This window comes from Chrysemys picta, chromosome 1, assembly GCF_011386835.1.
Source record: "Chrysemys picta bellii isolate R12L10 chromosome 1, ASM1138683v2, whole genome shotgun sequence".
In the NCBI taxonomy this organism is placed as follows: domain Eukaryota; kingdom Metazoa; phylum Chordata; order Testudines; family Emydidae; genus Chrysemys; species Chrysemys picta.
In genome coordinates this window covers 155,531,715-155,548,261 of record NC_088791.1, presented here as the reverse complement: position 1 = coordinate 155,548,261, position 16,547 = coordinate 155,531,715, and the positions used below count along the sequence as shown (strand labels likewise).

The 16,547-nt window shown below is 44.7% G+C and overlaps 1 protein-coding gene and 1 long non-coding RNA gene across 4 annotated transcripts in view; one reads left to right on the top strand and one right to left on the bottom strand.

The window, feature by feature from the left end:
• NME7 (NME/NM23 family member 7) overlaps positions 1-16,547 on the bottom strand; it is a 200,517-nt gene that overhangs the window by 26,285 nt on the left and 157,685 nt on the right. The gene's annotated exons all lie outside the window — the stretch shown is intronic.
• LOC135982112 (uncharacterized) lies at positions 3,530-9,560 on the top strand. The gene is made up of 2 exons (XR_010599301.1): positions 3,530-4,364; positions 7,544-9,560. It is a non-coding gene; the product is annotated as an uncharacterized LOC135982112 (long non-coding RNA).

Below are 16,547 nucleotides of genomic sequence, written 5' to 3'. Positions count from 1 at the left end.
TTGTAAAACTAGTCAACTATCTAGGTGAGCTGATGTACCCCCTGGAAGACTTCTACGTACCCCTGGTTGAGAACCAGTGACAGAAATGACCTCTGGGATAAGGTGAAACGAACAGAGCTTGTTGTCTGATCTGCTCCCAGCTTGTTAACCTCTCTTCTCTAGTGCTTAGAAATACCCAAACTTGGCAGAATAGGTAGGGTGACGAGACAGCAAGTGTGAAAAATCGGGATGGGGTGGGGGGTAATAGGCTTCTATATAAGAAAAAGCCTCAAATATCAGGACTGTTCCTTTAAAAATTGGGACATCTGGTCACCCTAAGAATAGGTGGCATTTGGGCCTCATCTTACCTGGCAGAGAAAGCAGGTTAGCTGAACTGTTTCTAAAGACTGTTTAAACACAGTTTCAGCACGGTTTGTTTGGCCAATCTAGAGCAGGCATAACCTTTTTACTCACCATGTTCGAAGGGAGGCAACAAGTGAACCAACAATACCTGAGGCTTTACGGAGAAAAGATAAAGCATCAACAGAACTAAAAGTAATATATCTACATTAGGCCTACTATTTTCTTTTAATTTCTTTTCCATGCACAAAGTCCTCTTCATTCTTTGTGCTGAGTCACAGCTGGGTACCAGATATGTACACAGCATCAGGAAACATTCTGAGACAAAATTCCAGTGCTAGCGAACATGTGCATAACTACCACCGAATTAGATACAAAAGATTGATCTGCATTCCAGATTCTTTCTATTCTGCTCCCACACCTTCTGGATAGCAGGTATCCAAAAGTCAAGGTGGTAGAAGACTTAAATCACAGTCTTTATCATCTCACAAATATCTCTGAAAATTAATTTATATCAAGAGCGACAGTCAGATGCAAATTTCAGTCTTTCAAAATGCCTATTGTTTTCATGAAAAATTCAAAACATTTTTCTCTTTTCATTTGAGATTATTAAAACCATCCTACTACGGATTAGGCAGCTCAGTACAGGCGCCTAGTAAAAGACTTCATTGCAAAATTGCCATATGACTGGAAAACAATGGCTTCTTTATTAACAATGTAAAGACTCTTGAAAAGAAATGCTGTACGAATGAAACACCCTTACTGAAAGGGTCATTGCCACATTCTGCGCTTCTGCTGTGTAATGTTTTACAAATTGCATCACCTTGTGACTAGTAAGAGTTAGTTCTCAGAGGCTAGAGGCTGCTTGCGTGCCAGAGAAGTTAATATGTAACAAACAATGCAGGAGACCTTTGTTCAGAATGTGAAACACTGAAATTTCACACTAAGAAAACGTACTCTTTTTAGCATCTCTATGCTTTCTAGAGTTATTCATTCACATACTTTATTAGCGTGTTTGTCATGCAAAGTTTGATGCACCAAAAAGATTACTTTTAACATTTGCATCTTTTAACAAAGAATTCTTATTATTGCTTGGTGTACTGTTGCCAAATAGTATGAAATAATAAGTCATGTTTTACACTCATATAAGGTCTTTCATCCCGCACTGTTACACAAACCATACACAGCGATCAACTCATCCATCACTAAAATCAACCTCCTCTGGGGTGGAATGTGACAGCCATTTGACAGCACACCAGAATCCCTATGCAATGGTTTAAGATAGGAAGAGCAGTGTCGCATTGAAATTTCAAGTTGGCATTCACCAAGACACTGCATCAAACACACTTCCCCTTGTGAAAATTGCCATTAAATATTTAATGACACTACATGGGCAGTGTTCTGTTTTTCCACACTCAAAGAGCAACCACACACCATTACTCTGAATGACTTATTTTAGATCAAGAGAAACAACAAAACAAGAAAGAACAAAAGTAAAGTTTCTATAAGAAAGCACAATGTGTGCTGCCTCCTCTGGACCCTGTGGGACAACTTGGTATCACAGATTGACAGCAGCCCGTATGGACAGCAGACTCCTACGAAATTACAAGTGCAATACATCAAAAATGCAGTCAAACAATTATATGCACCACTGGCACAATCTCCTGCTGCACAGCAGCTCCAAAAACTATTGTGACACTAAGTACCCTGTAGTCACACCCTACACACTATTGTAATGACTTTTGTACAAAATATGCCTTGTGAGGTACCATTTGAATACTAGTAACTCACTGATCATTAATACTCTTGCGTGACGTATGTACATGATGGGTACTAAGAGTTATGAATATATGCTGGAATTATAACTAAAATGTGTTCAAGCCAAGCATGTCAGTGGGAGTTGGTACACAAGTCTGCCCAGGTCTTGAATACAAATTTCAGAGTAGCAGCCGTGTTAGTCTGTATCCGCAAAAAGAACAGGAGTACTTGTGGCACCTTAGAGACTAACAAATTTATTAGAGCATAAGCTTTCGTGGACTACAGCCCACTTCTTTGGATGCTCTAATAAATTTGTTAGTCTCTAAGGTGCCACAAGTACTCCTGTTCTTTTTGAATACAAATGACGCAGGGTTGACCAGAGACAATAGGATTGCAATTTACATATGTGGTAAACAGAACCAAAGCTCACAAGGTGGTTGGGGGTCAACATGTCTGCACCAGCTTGGCCATCAGGCAAAGACAATGAAGGTGCATTGGAATGCCAGATAAACAAAGCGATTAAGCTGGGGGGGGATGGGGGGGGAGGGAGAGAAGAGAAGCATGTCTACAGCCAGTAGGAGAGAGAAGCTTGGTCTGGGTTTTACTTTTCAAAAGAATCCCTTTCAAAGGTTTACTGATCTATAAAGATGGGGGGGAGGGGGGAGAGGAGGGCTGAACCTCAAGCGATAAGCATCTGAATCCACTGATTGTGTACAATATTATTGTGTTATAAAAGTGTATCGAGTGAGGTCTTTTCTGAAAGCTAATGACACATTGGTGATTAACATCATTGCAAAATGCATGTATAACACTATATAAAGAATTATGATTACTCATGGATATGAGGCTACACAGTCTGTCCAGACAGGAGGGGATGTCACAGCTATCTCCTATGTACCTGTCTCTGATGTAAATAAAGCCTGGTGGAATCAGAAACAATGGAATCCCCCTTTACATGGGAATCACACAGGGGGATGGTCAGCGCACAGGAAGGGAAGAATAGCATGACATCATCATCCTGCCTCATGAAACAAAGTCATTGAGCTTTGGGACATACAGGCAAGGACAGGAGCTATCATTAGACAGACACAAGAGAACAGAGCTCTTGCAAGCTGAAAAAGATGGGGGCTTCAACCAAGGGGGGGTTGAAGTTTCTGGAACTAAATATAGGTGAGAAACCTGCGGAGGCAAAGATCATTCCCGTAAGACGACAAGGGAAGCCAGCACCTTGTAGTTTAGTGGCAGGTCCTGACTGAGGGAAAGTCAGCCATGGCTGGGATGAAGAACAAGTGGTGAGAGGAACCACCTTGAACAAAGCCTGTATCTTGCTAGATTAAGTTTTAGACTTTTAGATGAGTGTTTTCACTTTTATTTGCTTGTAACTCTTTTCTAACTTTATTCCTTTCACTTAGCATCACTTAACCTATTGTTGACGTCACTAGGCATCACCCTAGGTAACTCAGGAGGGTGGAAAATCACAAGTGTCAATGAAGCCTTCCTGCACTAGGCCTAAGTGAACCAAACTCTATCCTTCCATGTTTAAACTCTAATCAACCTCAAAAGCCAGGTGCAATTGGAATATGTAAGCAACCAGTTATCTGTGTGCAACCCCCTGCTCAAGCAGTAATAATGAGGCCTGCATGTTTCTGGCTGAAGGGAAAAAGGACAAGATAACGGTTTAAAGAAGTTACTAACAAGCTAGGCTTATAGCTGCCAAGAATGACTTAACTATTACCAGGGATGGGAGGGGTAGAGGGAGGAATGGGGGGGAGAAAGGGAGGGCTAGAGGGGAAAGGGGGGGGGGGTGAGGCTTAACTGCAAAATGTATAAAAGAAGAAAAACTGTTCCTGTTAATGTGCTTGATCTGAGACGTGCCTGTCTCCTTGCACCGCTTTGGGATCCCAAATAAATTTTGTTTGCTTCTCCACCTGGTGTGTTTATTGACGCGAAGCACACCGGGCAACGGACCCGCTGTTGCTTTGCCTCGGGCACTCTGTGCTGGCAACAGTTTTGGCGCCCAACGTGGGGCTCGAGGCTGAAATTTAGCCTTGCCCGGACCCCTCTCGGAGGTCGACAGATTGCGGCGACGACCGATGCCCAGCGCGCACTGGTGACTTTACCAGGGGCCTCGGCGAAGACGTGGTTTGGTCGACCCCGGAGGGCACAACGGTGCAACGCGCTCGAGTAGTGGAGAAGCAGCTGCGGGCGACGGTGGGGAACCGGTCCCGTGGATAGGGCGACGGTGCAGAACCGGACCCTTGGATAAGGTAGGAACAGTCCAGTGGGGACTTTATCTGTCTTGACCTGGGGACGCCCAGTGTCTACCTGTTATGACCTGGGGACGCCCAGTGTCTCCCTACGGGGCAGGGACAGAGTATGGCAGGCAGGGTAAGGTGTACACCCTTGGAATGCATTCTGGTGAACTGGAAAGTGTTTGGATCGGATCCGTTGGTTAAAAGTAAACTGAAAAGGTTCTGTACAGTAGACTGGCCTCAATATCAGCTAGAGGACCAGGAAAGGTGGCCACCGAAAGGATCACTTAATTATAACATGATCCTTCAATTACTTCTGTTTTGTCAGCAAACGGGTAAATGGAATGAACATATGTATGCACAGTTGTTTATGTTGCTAAGAGATAGGTTAGATATTTTGCAAAAGTGTAATTTGACTCCGACAGGTTCGGTAGTAGCTACTGTTAGTCCCCAGAACCCTCCCACAGCTGTAATGGCAGGTCCGGTGTCCCCTTCGGCTATCACACCCCCACCATATAAAGACAAGGTGTCTCAGGTCCCAGAGATTGCCCCCTCGGTGGAATTTTATCCGTTGATCACTGAGACCGTGGTGTCCAGACATGGCTCAGATAGGAATCAGGCCACTACTATGCAGGTTTACACCCATGTGCCTTTTAACCCGGTGGACCTAGCACCTTTAAGGCACAGGCAGGGCAATTCTCTACGAACCCAAGCAAGTCTATCTCGGTCTTTGAAGGGTGCCTGGCTAGCTGTAAGCCTGACTGTGATGATTGTAATGTTCTTACGCGGACCCTGCTGTCTGAGGTGGAGCATAATCAGGTTGTGTCTAAAGAAAAGGAAAAGAGGCAAGCGAAAATGATGGTTGCAGCAGTACAGGCCGGTGGCAGGGGAAAATTCCAGGAAGGTGGAAGGGGCCGGGGAATGAGAGGACATGGGCGTGGGTGCCCTGGCTCACAGGAAAGGCGTCTGGGTTGCAACCAGTGTGCCAGATGCCGAAAGGAGGGACATTGGAGAAATGAGTTCCCCGAAAGGGAAGCTACCCCTATAATGACAGCGAAGGATCAAGAATAGGAGTGTCAGGGGAGACGGACTATCCTGCCCCTGGAACCCCGAGTAAACATGAGGGTGGGAGACTTGGACATCAACTTTTTAATAGACTCTGGAGCTGCACGAACCACCGTAAATCAACCCCTGCAGCTGCCTGTGTCAGAGTCCCTCACTGTGGTGGGTGCCTCAGGGAAAGGAATCAAATGCCCAGTATATGCCCCAGCGGAATGTGCTTTGGGAAACAGAACTCTATCTCACAAACTGGTTTACCTCCCTGATTGTCCAACGCTTCTACTAGGACGGGACCTGCTTTGTCGCTTAGGAGCCACCCTGCATTTCACCCAAGATGAAATAACCCTCACCTTACCCCCAGAGAATACCTGGATAATGACCCTTGCAATTGAGCCCTCAGACATGCAAGCCCCAGAGTGGAGCAAGTGGGAAGACAAAAGGAGGGTTAAAAAGCAGCTTTGCTGGACAGTGTTGGCCCAGGGATTTAAAAATTCCCCCACCCTTTTCGGCCAGGCCCTGGCCAGAGACTTGGAGGAGTGGGACAATGAGGACAGGGTCCTCCTCCTGCAATATGTGGATGACTTGTTAATGGCTGCTGTGGGTCTCATCCCTTGCCTTAAAGCCACTGTGAGCCTCCTGAACTTTGTTGGACTCCTCAAAAGTGGGTGTGCTCGTCCTGGTTTGTTGCTCCAAAGCTCTGTATAGAAGTTATTTTACTGGAAGAGTTCATAATGACAATGTGTATGTGTTCATTGTTGGGAAAAGGTGTATAAGTGAAGAGTGGAAGTTTCCTTTGTAAGTTAAAAGAAGCCGAGAAGGAAAAAGAACAGAACGAGTTAACTGAGGGAAAAAATATAGCTAGCAAGCTCAGTCCAAAGATAAGATGCTGGCACCATCCAAGGACACTGCCCAGAGCTAAGACTTGGCTGACAGCCAAGAAAAGGGGGGGCCTGAATGGGCCCAAGCAACTATGAGATCTGCAAAACACTGTCAGGCATTAATGAAATGTGTTAGGTTTCTTTTCTCACAGAAAAAAGACGTGCTAACCAAAGACCCTAGCAGCCCTGCCATTCATTGAAACAAGGAGACTGAGTCTACGTAAAGTCCATCAACGAAAAACTGCTTTGGCTCCACACTGGAAAGGCCCTTTCCAAGTCCTGTTAACCACCAACACCGCTGTGAAGTACCAAGGACTGTCCACCTGGACCCAGGCTTCTCACTGTAAAAAGACCCCTCCACCTCGGGAGGACTCTCCGACTGATGATAAGCCTATTTAAAGACAGGGTGATGTGCTAGTAACCTCTCCCCTGTATGATGCTGAACCACACTGTTTCAGGAAAAGAGAAGAAGGAACACTTGCTTCATTGAAACCACAAAGTCCAGGAATTCCTGACTACAAAAGACATTAAGAACTGACCCTGGTGAAGAAACAAAGAATTATACGCTGGCAGGGAGGCTCTTACACCCCTGGCCTCCCAGGTACAGGCTGAATGTCTAGTCTGCCAAAAGAACAACCCTCGACCAGGAGTGTCAGTGCCATCAGCCACTCTGGAACCTACCCCAGGCCCGGGGCTGGTTTGGCAAATAGACTTTACTGAGTTCCTCCTGACCCAAGGATTCAAATACCTTTTCATCTTGGTGGATCGATTCAGCGGATGGCCTGAAGCCTTCCCACGCCATAACAACACTGCCAAGACGGTGGCTCTGAAATTTGTCAAGGAGATCATTCCCCGCTTCGGACTCCCCCAGTGGATGGAATCTGACAACGGAACACACTTCACATCCCAAGTTGTTCAAAAGATATCAAATGCCCTGCAAATCCCCTGGAAGCTCCACACTCCATGGCGACTGCAGGCCAGTGGAGTAGTGGAACGCACAAATCAAACACTTAAGCGGCACCTCTCAAAGGTCTGCAAAGAGGCTTCCCTTAAGTGGCCTGATGCCTTACCCCTTGTTTTGCTCCACATGCGCTCTCTCCCAAAGGGCAGGTTAGGGCTCAGTCCCTTCGAGATTATGTTTGGAAGGGCATGGCCTATGAACGGTACACCGGTTCTGGCAGGGGAGTGGGAAATGGGGTGTGGCTTTTTATCTCAGTATATGTGCTCTCTGTCTGCTGTTTTCTGTTCTCTCCACAGGTATACCAGAGATTTGCAGCCTCTCCTGCTGGATGCCCCTGTCCACTCCTTGCAGCCAGGCGATTCCATTCTCGTTCGGACCTGGAAGGACAAGCCTCTCCAAGAGAAGTGGAAGGGACCCCACACCGTCCTGCTGGTCTCCCACACAGCAGCAAAGGTCAAGGGACACAAGAACTGGATTCATCACTCCCGTCTGAAGGCAGTGCCCGCTCCTGAACGGTGGACCGTCCAGCCTCCGGAAAAGGACTACCAGCGACGACCTGAGACTTAAACTGTTATTCAAAAGACAATAAGGCCTGCTGGGAATGCCCTGTGGTCTCTCTGGACAGTCGCAGCGCACTCCCCGTGAAAACTCTAAGCGTTGGTTGTGTTTACTCTCACAGGGCCGGCCTAACCTGGTGGCCTGGCCCTTTTGTTTTTAATCTGCCTACTATTGGTAATTGATATTTTGTGGGTATTTGGGGAATTGTAATTGTTAGGCCTTAGGGTCACCTGCCCAGCATGAGTTCAGGTCCAGGGTCTGCCACAGTGGTACTCTTTGCCATAGGGACACTCCTTTCGTTACCTCCCTTTCCCCCCAGGCACATGTGGGATAGAAAGGGATCCCTACTAACTTGGAAACAAACACATATAAGTCCTTGAAGGTTTGCTTTGCCCAAGAATTTAACCTCTCTAACTGCTAAGTATGCTCCCAAATCCCGCACCACGCAGCATGGTTACCCTGAGGGGTAGTTCCCCAAAATTGGTCAGATATCTGTTGGGGATGGTTCAGTAGGGGGAAGAAATACCTCGGGTACCCCCTTGTCACAAAACTGTACCATTAAATCCCAGTATGCATTAAGGGACAACCCCTGGCCGCCCCAGGCAGTGTTAATCTTTGTATGCCACCTCAGAGCCCATTAAGGAAGGAGACAGGTTGGGTATGATCCTCTTCCCATCCTATGGGGTGGAACGGCTAACCCAATTTTATCGTAGGCTCTCTGTGTTTCTCACCACATTCGCCAATGAAACCTTGGCCATAGAGAAGAGCCTTAACTCAGAGCTATACCAGCTCCGGTTGCTGTCCCTACAAAACAGACAGGCCTTAGATTATGTTTTAGCCTCCCAGGGCGGGGTGTGTGCCCTTATTGGGAATGAATGTTGTACTTATGTCCCGGAAAACTCACAGGACATTAACAAGCACATCCTGTTGGCCAAACAGGCTTTCAAGCAGTAGAAGGCCCAGGAAAGGAAACCCACAGTTTTCAATTCCCTTTGAAGTTGGTTGCCCAACCTAGGAGGACTGGGGGGTGGCCTTGTGCGTCTCCTCCTCACTGGTGTGGTACTGTGCCTGGTCACCCTCCTCCTAATTGCTTGTTTTAAAATGCTCCTCCGTAAGCTTTGTGCCCCCCCGTTCCTCAAAAATCCCGGCATACCCTCTCATTGAAAACCCCAGCTTCATAGCACTTAATCATATCTTGTCCACAGAATATGAGAAAACTCAGCCAAAAGCTTGTTGAGTATTCTCAAAGGAGGGAGTTGTTGACGTCACTAGGCATCACCCTAGGTAACTCAGGAGGGTGGAAAATCACAAGTGTCAATGAAGCCTTCCTGCACTAGGCCTAAGTGAACCAAACTCTATCCTTCCATGTTTAAACTCTAATCAACCTCAAAAGCCAGGTGCAATTGGAATATGTAAGCAACCAGTTATCTGTGTGCAACCCCCTGCTCAAGCAGTAATAATGAGGCCTGCATGTTTCTGGCTGAAGGGAAAAAGGACAAGATAACGGTTTAAAGAAGTTACTAACAAGCTAGGCTTATAGCTGCCAAGAATGACTTAACTATTACCAGGGATGGGAGGGGTAGAGGGAGGAATGGGGGGGAGAAAGGGAGGGCTAGAGGGGAAAGGGGGGGGGGGTGAGGCTTAACTGCAAAATGTATAAAAGAAGAAAAACTGTTCCTGTTAATGTGCTTGATCTGAGACGTGCCTGTCTCCTTGCACCGCTTTGGGATCCCAAATAAATTTTGTTTGCTTCTCCACCTGGTGTGTTTATTGACGCGAAGCACACCGGGCAACGGACCCGCTGTTGCTTTGCCTCGGGCACTCTGTGCTGGCAACACTATGTTCTATTGTTAATAAATATTTTATTTTGCTATAAACCAACTCAGTGCAGCATTTAAAGGAAAGGATGTATTCACCGCAGTTAAGTTAATAAGCTGTGATGTGTTTTTGTCTCTTTAGAGAAACAAATGACACGACTATTCCCTCAGGGCACATAATTCTGGGGTAATTTGGGACTGGGAGTCTGTTCGGATCACCCTGCAAGTAGTGACCAAGGCTGGTGGAAGCCAGATCGGGGCTGGAGACAGGCTGCTGGGGTCAGAGCTGATGACTCAGAGCTGTCTAGCACACAAACACTTGGGGCACGACCTGCATATGTTGGTGGTCTGATTGTGAGCGACCCATGTTGGGAGCTACAACAACAAAGCATTGGGAGGCAACCAAGGTTACAGAGCAAGTGATGACCCAACCCCTCACTGGTCTGGATTGCAACCCTGACTGTGACAACCATGCTGCAATATTAGTTTAACTATGACTCCAAGGGATTAATGCTTCCTTTAAATCTCCAACAACACGACCTGTAGGACCTACTTGATGAGAGTCATCTATGGAATGTCCACAAAGTACCTGTCCAGCCTGACAATGCTCAGCTTATTACATGATCACAGTAAAAGCTGGTACCTTCCATTTCTATAAAGTTGGATCACAATTAGCTGAATTTCTGCTGTCTGAACCTTGATAACAATTGTATCTGTGTATCCCACTGTCCATCAAGCAATTGTAAGCAATTTGTACAACTAAATGGTGTTACTTATTGTTTCTAAGCCATTTAACCAAGTCATTTAGTTTCATTGCTATGATGCTGGGCAAGAGAAAGAAAAGTTATTTGTCAGTAGCAAAGCTTCATGTAGATTGTCAATACCCAGCCCCACAATTGGGGATCTCAAGGCACACTTGAAATTAAAAAAATAAAAATAAAAATTGAAAACACTGTAATAAATGGTTCTCTCAGTGGACAAATGAAGAACACCACTGTATGAAATCAAGGCATCCCACTTCAAGAGGTCATTTACATGCCTGAAAGAAACCTTAAGTATGGGGTGAGGATAGGGAGGAACAGAGGCGCAGACAGGGATTGAGGAGGCTCTGTTCAAACGCAGGCTGAAAACCTGCCTGAGACAATGAAAACTCCCATGTCTTCCTACCCAAGCCCACCTACCAAAAAGAAACACAATTAACTCTCTGATGAGTCAACTATGGCTGGGGTGAGGTGGAGAGAGGGTGAATGGGAGGCTGTGGAGGAAGCCAACACAATCCCCATTTTAGGCAGTTCCGAGGCTGGTAAATTGTACACTTGGAAAAATGTAAACTCGACATGGAGAGCAATGGTAACTGTGATACTATTCAGCTAATGCTCCTACAAACACTAACAAAGACGCTGCCAGGCTGCTTCAGATTATGTTGCCAAACCTGCAGCTACAGGAGAACCAAAATTATGGACAGTGGGGGCACCCATGCTAATGTGTTATTTACTGATCATACTCCAATGTTTTTGAAAATATTACTCAATGTGTGTAGAAGGGCTCAAACCCGAACTGGGAGTCTGAATGCTCTCAAAATGCAGGCATGTGCTTTGCATTTCAATCCATATCAGGATCCAAACTTCCTATCTGAAGCCAAACTTTCACCAAGATCCTAACTTCCCCCTGAACTTTTTTGAAAGGTTGATCTCGGTCTGCGTCTAGATCCTAGCGCTTCTTCTCACTCCCACCTCAAACTAAAATACTTAATTCGTGAACTTTGTGTAACTCAAAGTTATGTGATATGTTTGTCGATGGCTCTCTCCTTCTCATGAGTGGGCAGAGTTAAGGGTTGTTGGATATTCTGAATGCTTGATTGTTGGCATGTCTAGATTTCTTTAAGACTGCATGAACCATAGAAGTTACATTCTTATCTACATCACCTTAATTGAGTATTAACATACATTTAAACACTTAGGTTTTATTAGTCGTACAGTTTTGGTATGTATTTTTTTGTAACTGTTTTACAGTTTAGCAACCTTAATTTTAAGTAAGCTATTTTTTTTGTCTGGGAATGTCCTCTAAGCTGTATATCACATAAGCTCACCAAGCAAGCTGAGATAAAAATTTAGATTATTACTGTATGGAAAACAAGATTTAGTTTCAGCTTTTTTACCTGTCAAAAAATTCCCTGGTTAGCACATTACCACATAAGTGGGCCATGTCCCTCAGTTACATTGGTGCTACCCCTTGACTTCAAACAGGTAATGGACAGCAAAATTGAGTCTAGTTTTTTTTTTTTTTTTAGGTCAATCTTTTGAGCCACTCCTTGCTGTATGTTATCACCAGTAAATATATACTGATGCAAACGTGCAAGGATATAAACACATATACAGAGGAATAATTAAGGTCCTGATCCAGCAAAGTGAAGAGCACTTTAGATAGATTTAACTGCACCCCCTATCACCCAAATTATATAAATAAAAACAAAAGTTATAATTTTATGAATGAAAATGTGCTGACTCTCATTACGGCCAATGTTTCAGGCTAAATTGCAACTCCACCCTCCTGACTCAGTCACCAGAGTTAATCATTAACTCTGACGTGCTTAGTGACTGGCTAAAATGTGGAGTAGTTTGCAGAACAAAGCCAAGAGGTCAGGGTCAAACTACAGGGAGCCAGTGACAATGAACTACCTTTTTTTTTTTTTTTTTTTTTTTTTTTTTAAAGCTGCTTCCTCATTTTTCAGCCTCACAGACAGAGTACTACCAGGCAGTACTCTGAAAAGTTGGTGTGTGGAATTAAAGTTGACTAAAAGTTATTTTATAATAATGTTTGTTGCAACACCTGGGATCTAGTTGGTCTCTCGGCTTTTCTAGTGTCTACAATGGTCCTCACCAGTAACTCTGGGGTGCTATTTGTGGGAGGAAGGCCATAGTCTGCTCCACCCCAGCGGCCTTAGACTAAGTCAGGATCCTGCACCATCCAGGTCAGTGAGAGATTTGCTATCAACTTCAATGACCTGAGATCTGACAGCCCTCAGTTACCTACTACTGTCTCTCTCTTTTAAGAGGTTGAAGTACTTTGTTCTATCTCTGGGCAAGCTGAACAGCAGCTGCCTCAAATAACACTCTCCAAATCCAGTTCAGGTCGATCTTTAACCAGAGGTTATCGTAATTTTGCAGAGGCCGGAGAGAGAGATCTTAAAATAACCAACACGTAGAAACAGGAATACCTACATTAATTCTATGGAAATCAGAGGTAGCCTGCTACTAAAGAGCACTCAAATATCAATTGAAGAGTCTGTCACAAGGCGGAAAAGTTCTTCCTCTCTCTCACAGCCTAAAGCAGTCTCTTCCTTCTTCCACTCAGCAAATACTGAACACATACGCCTAAGGACAAGGGGACAGGGTAACCACATGCCCCTTCTCTGTCTCAGTTTGGCTATAACAAGGGCAAATGTCACAAGTCTGTATCAGGATTTGGGGATTGCCATTGTCAGTTTCCCATCTGCAAAATGGGAACAACAATACTCCCTCTGACCATCTGGTCTATTTAGAATGTAAGGTTTTTGGGGCATGGATTGTCTCTCACTATGTACCTGTACAATGCCTAGCACACTGGGGCCCTAATCTTGATTGGGACCTCTAGGTACGAGGGTAATACAACCAATGAGTAATCCTCTTCCTCCTGCTTTGGTCAATAACACATAGGATTAAAGTTTTCCTTTTACAAACATACTGGGACAAATTTACTCTCCCCAGAGCAGAAGGCCACTCTCCGAGTCCCTTGTGCACACAGGATATTTATACTAGAAGTGGGATTCGTCAGGGAAGGGCAAGTGAGATGTAACAAATACGATTGCCAAGGAGCCCTAGGTTAGAGTCTGCCTGGGCTATGAGATGAATGAGCACATATGCTCTCAGTTTGGCCCTGCCTTCTTTTGGGACAGCAATAGCTGGCTCCAGACCACCCCTCGGACAGACCAAGGGCTACAGGTAACTCATTCCAGGCAGACAACCTGCCTCTGGGCTTGCAGCCTACGTTCCAACAGCAAAATCTGGCAGGACCCAGGAGGTGAAAGAAGTCCATGACCTATTCAGCACAGGACAAAATGCAGTTATACAACGCAGGGCAAAAAAATAAAATAAAAGCTCGTAAGTTTTCCCACCATTATTTTTAACATTAATTTTGTGGTTTGTTTTGCAAAGTCTTGGTTGCACTTAACATTTCACTTTTTGCCAAAAATGTAGCAGAAAACTTTGCTACAAGATTTTCACATTTTGATACAAAATTTCTGGAAGTGACTCAGCCGACAGGGGTAGAGAGAGAGAGACAGAGAGAGAGAGGGTAGGTCTACACTTACCTCCGGGTCCGGCGGTAAGCAATCGATCTTCTGGGATCGATTTATCGCGTCTTGTCTAGACGCGATAAATCGATCCCGGAAGTGCTCGCCTTCAACGCCGGTACTCCAGCTCGGCGAGAGGAGTACGCGGCATCGACAGGGGAGCCTGCCTGCCGTGTCTGGACCAGCGGTAAGTTCGAACTAAGGTACTTCGAATTCAGCTACGTTATTAACGTAGCTGAATTTGCGTACCTTAGTTCGAAGTGGGGGGTTAGTGTGGACCAGGCTACACACACACACACACACAGGTCACAGCTGGAGGTGAAACTCGGGAGTTCCTGTGTCTGTACCCAGATCACTCCAGCACACCTCTCTCAGCTGGATGGAGTGCAGGGATTTGCATACTGTCAGGTTATAGAAGCCAGGGCCTTGTTGGTGGCCAGAGTTGAAGGGCATGCATTTGGGGAGCTCATTTTCTAAACAAGTATCCCAGGGAGATGATGCAGTGCAGAAATAATTCTCCACCAAAAGGTCTGGCTTTTATTCAGGTAGAAAAGTGACTGCTAAGGTCAAGTTTCTCCTCCATTTGGGCATTATAAGGGATTGTTCTCAGATTGGCATGAGAACACAATAGGCCAAATTTATCTCTGGCATAACTCCATAAAAGTCAATGGAGTTATACCAGTGATGAATTTAGTCCAGTCTCTCTCTCAACTAATCAAGTAGCCAGCAACAGCACACCACGGTTTCATGGTAGCAACGTCTGCAGCATCATAATAGTGGCAGCGTAAGTAAATTTCCCATCGAAACGTATGAAACTGACTAGATCCTGCCAGCTCCACTATATAGTGATGGGGAACCATGAATGGGACCCACAAATCTGTCTTCCTACTGGAGAGTGAATTCACTCTCTCTGAAGTTCACCTAGTCTGAGGCCCAAAATATTTGATGTTATGTATTATTAAAATGCTAAATTATCCACACACAAAAAACCCATCACCATTGCACTTTTCATAAGATCCGTGGTTTGCCTCAGAGTCTTGACCAAAATTTCCCCCGGCTTGTGTTGTGTGTCATTTGGTTGCTACACTCCACTCCAGCAATGGCTGCACTTCAATGCAGCTGTACAGTATATAGAGAGATTTAAAGCATTTTGAGATGAAAGGTGGTACATTAATATTATTATTCCAGCAATAAAGGTCTAGTCTGGGCTATTCAAAGACAGAGACTTGGGGGATTTGCTATGAGGAAATTTGTACTAGCCCTCTCCGTCTCATCCTCAATAAGCTTTTCAGTGCAGTCCTTCCCTAGGATCAAGCGAATGCGTATTACATCACTACTATTTCATCAGGTATGACAAGCGAAGTGGTTGTATGTACCAGGACCATAAAACCCTTCAGAGGTTCTTTTTTATTTCTGCTTAGCTGGGTTTTCAGTTAATTACAAAATGGAGATTAAAAAGAAGAGTTAGAAATGTATGCATTCTAGGAACCAAAAAGCTCTAGTAATTTATAAAACAATGTCCGTTTGCCAAGGAATCCGAATGCCGTATTCACTGTTTCATTACATTAAAAATGCACATTGATTGATGGTCTTCGTTATTGTTGCTTTAACTCAAATTGTCATAGGAGAAACAATTGACAGCTGCAAAGTCATGTTGTGGGGCCAAATGCACCAATGATAAAAAAGTAATTTAGAAAAAGAGGAATGTTTATGGACTGCAAAGCACACGCTATAAAATAATATGCATAAGTCTGTAAATGCACTGCGATTCAGAGGACATCATGCACCATGACAGTGGTGTTTGAGTTCATGCAATTAGAACATTGAGATAGAACTTCAGCCTTAAAATTCATTGGGGAGAAGCAGAGCCAGATTCACTAGTATACACTCCAGCTTCTTTGTGCCACTTCTTTCATGAAAAGCAGCCAGGGTGCATTGGTGAATCTGGGCCATATTGTTTAACAATATACATGGAAGTCTGCTAGATATACTGAAATGCCTGTCAACACTGGGTGGTTTATCTTTAGGGGTTAAACCCTTTCTCTGCTGAGCATTTAAGGCTTTGGCCTCTCCCCAATCTTGGGGGAGGGGGGGTGGAGAATGATACCCTACTCACTCTCTGCTTGTTAAAATTTTCACTGATGTATGGCTGGGTGGTCCAGAGCATTAGTATTGTCATGGAGACTTTCATTTCGAGTTACTGGTTCCAATCCAGCCCACATAAGCAGTGATCAATAGCTACCATTTGATGACTGACTGGTGCTTTATGACAAATTAGTTTGCTGTCTTAGGGCTGGTATACACTTGAAAGTTATACCAGTATAACAGTCAGTTACAGGCTTGATATTTTTTTATATTTTATTTATTTTTTTACAGATATACCAAGAAAAAGCTATAGTATATACATAGGAAGAGTAAAAGCACTTTTATGCCAGCATAACTGGTATGTGTACATGTACACACCACTTTAACTATACTGGATGAGTTAAAGGAGAACAACTTTCTAGGCCTTGCCTACACTACACATGCTTTGCCAGTACAGCTATACCAGCAAAACCTCCTCATGTAGATGCAGCTTTTATGCCAACAGAAGGC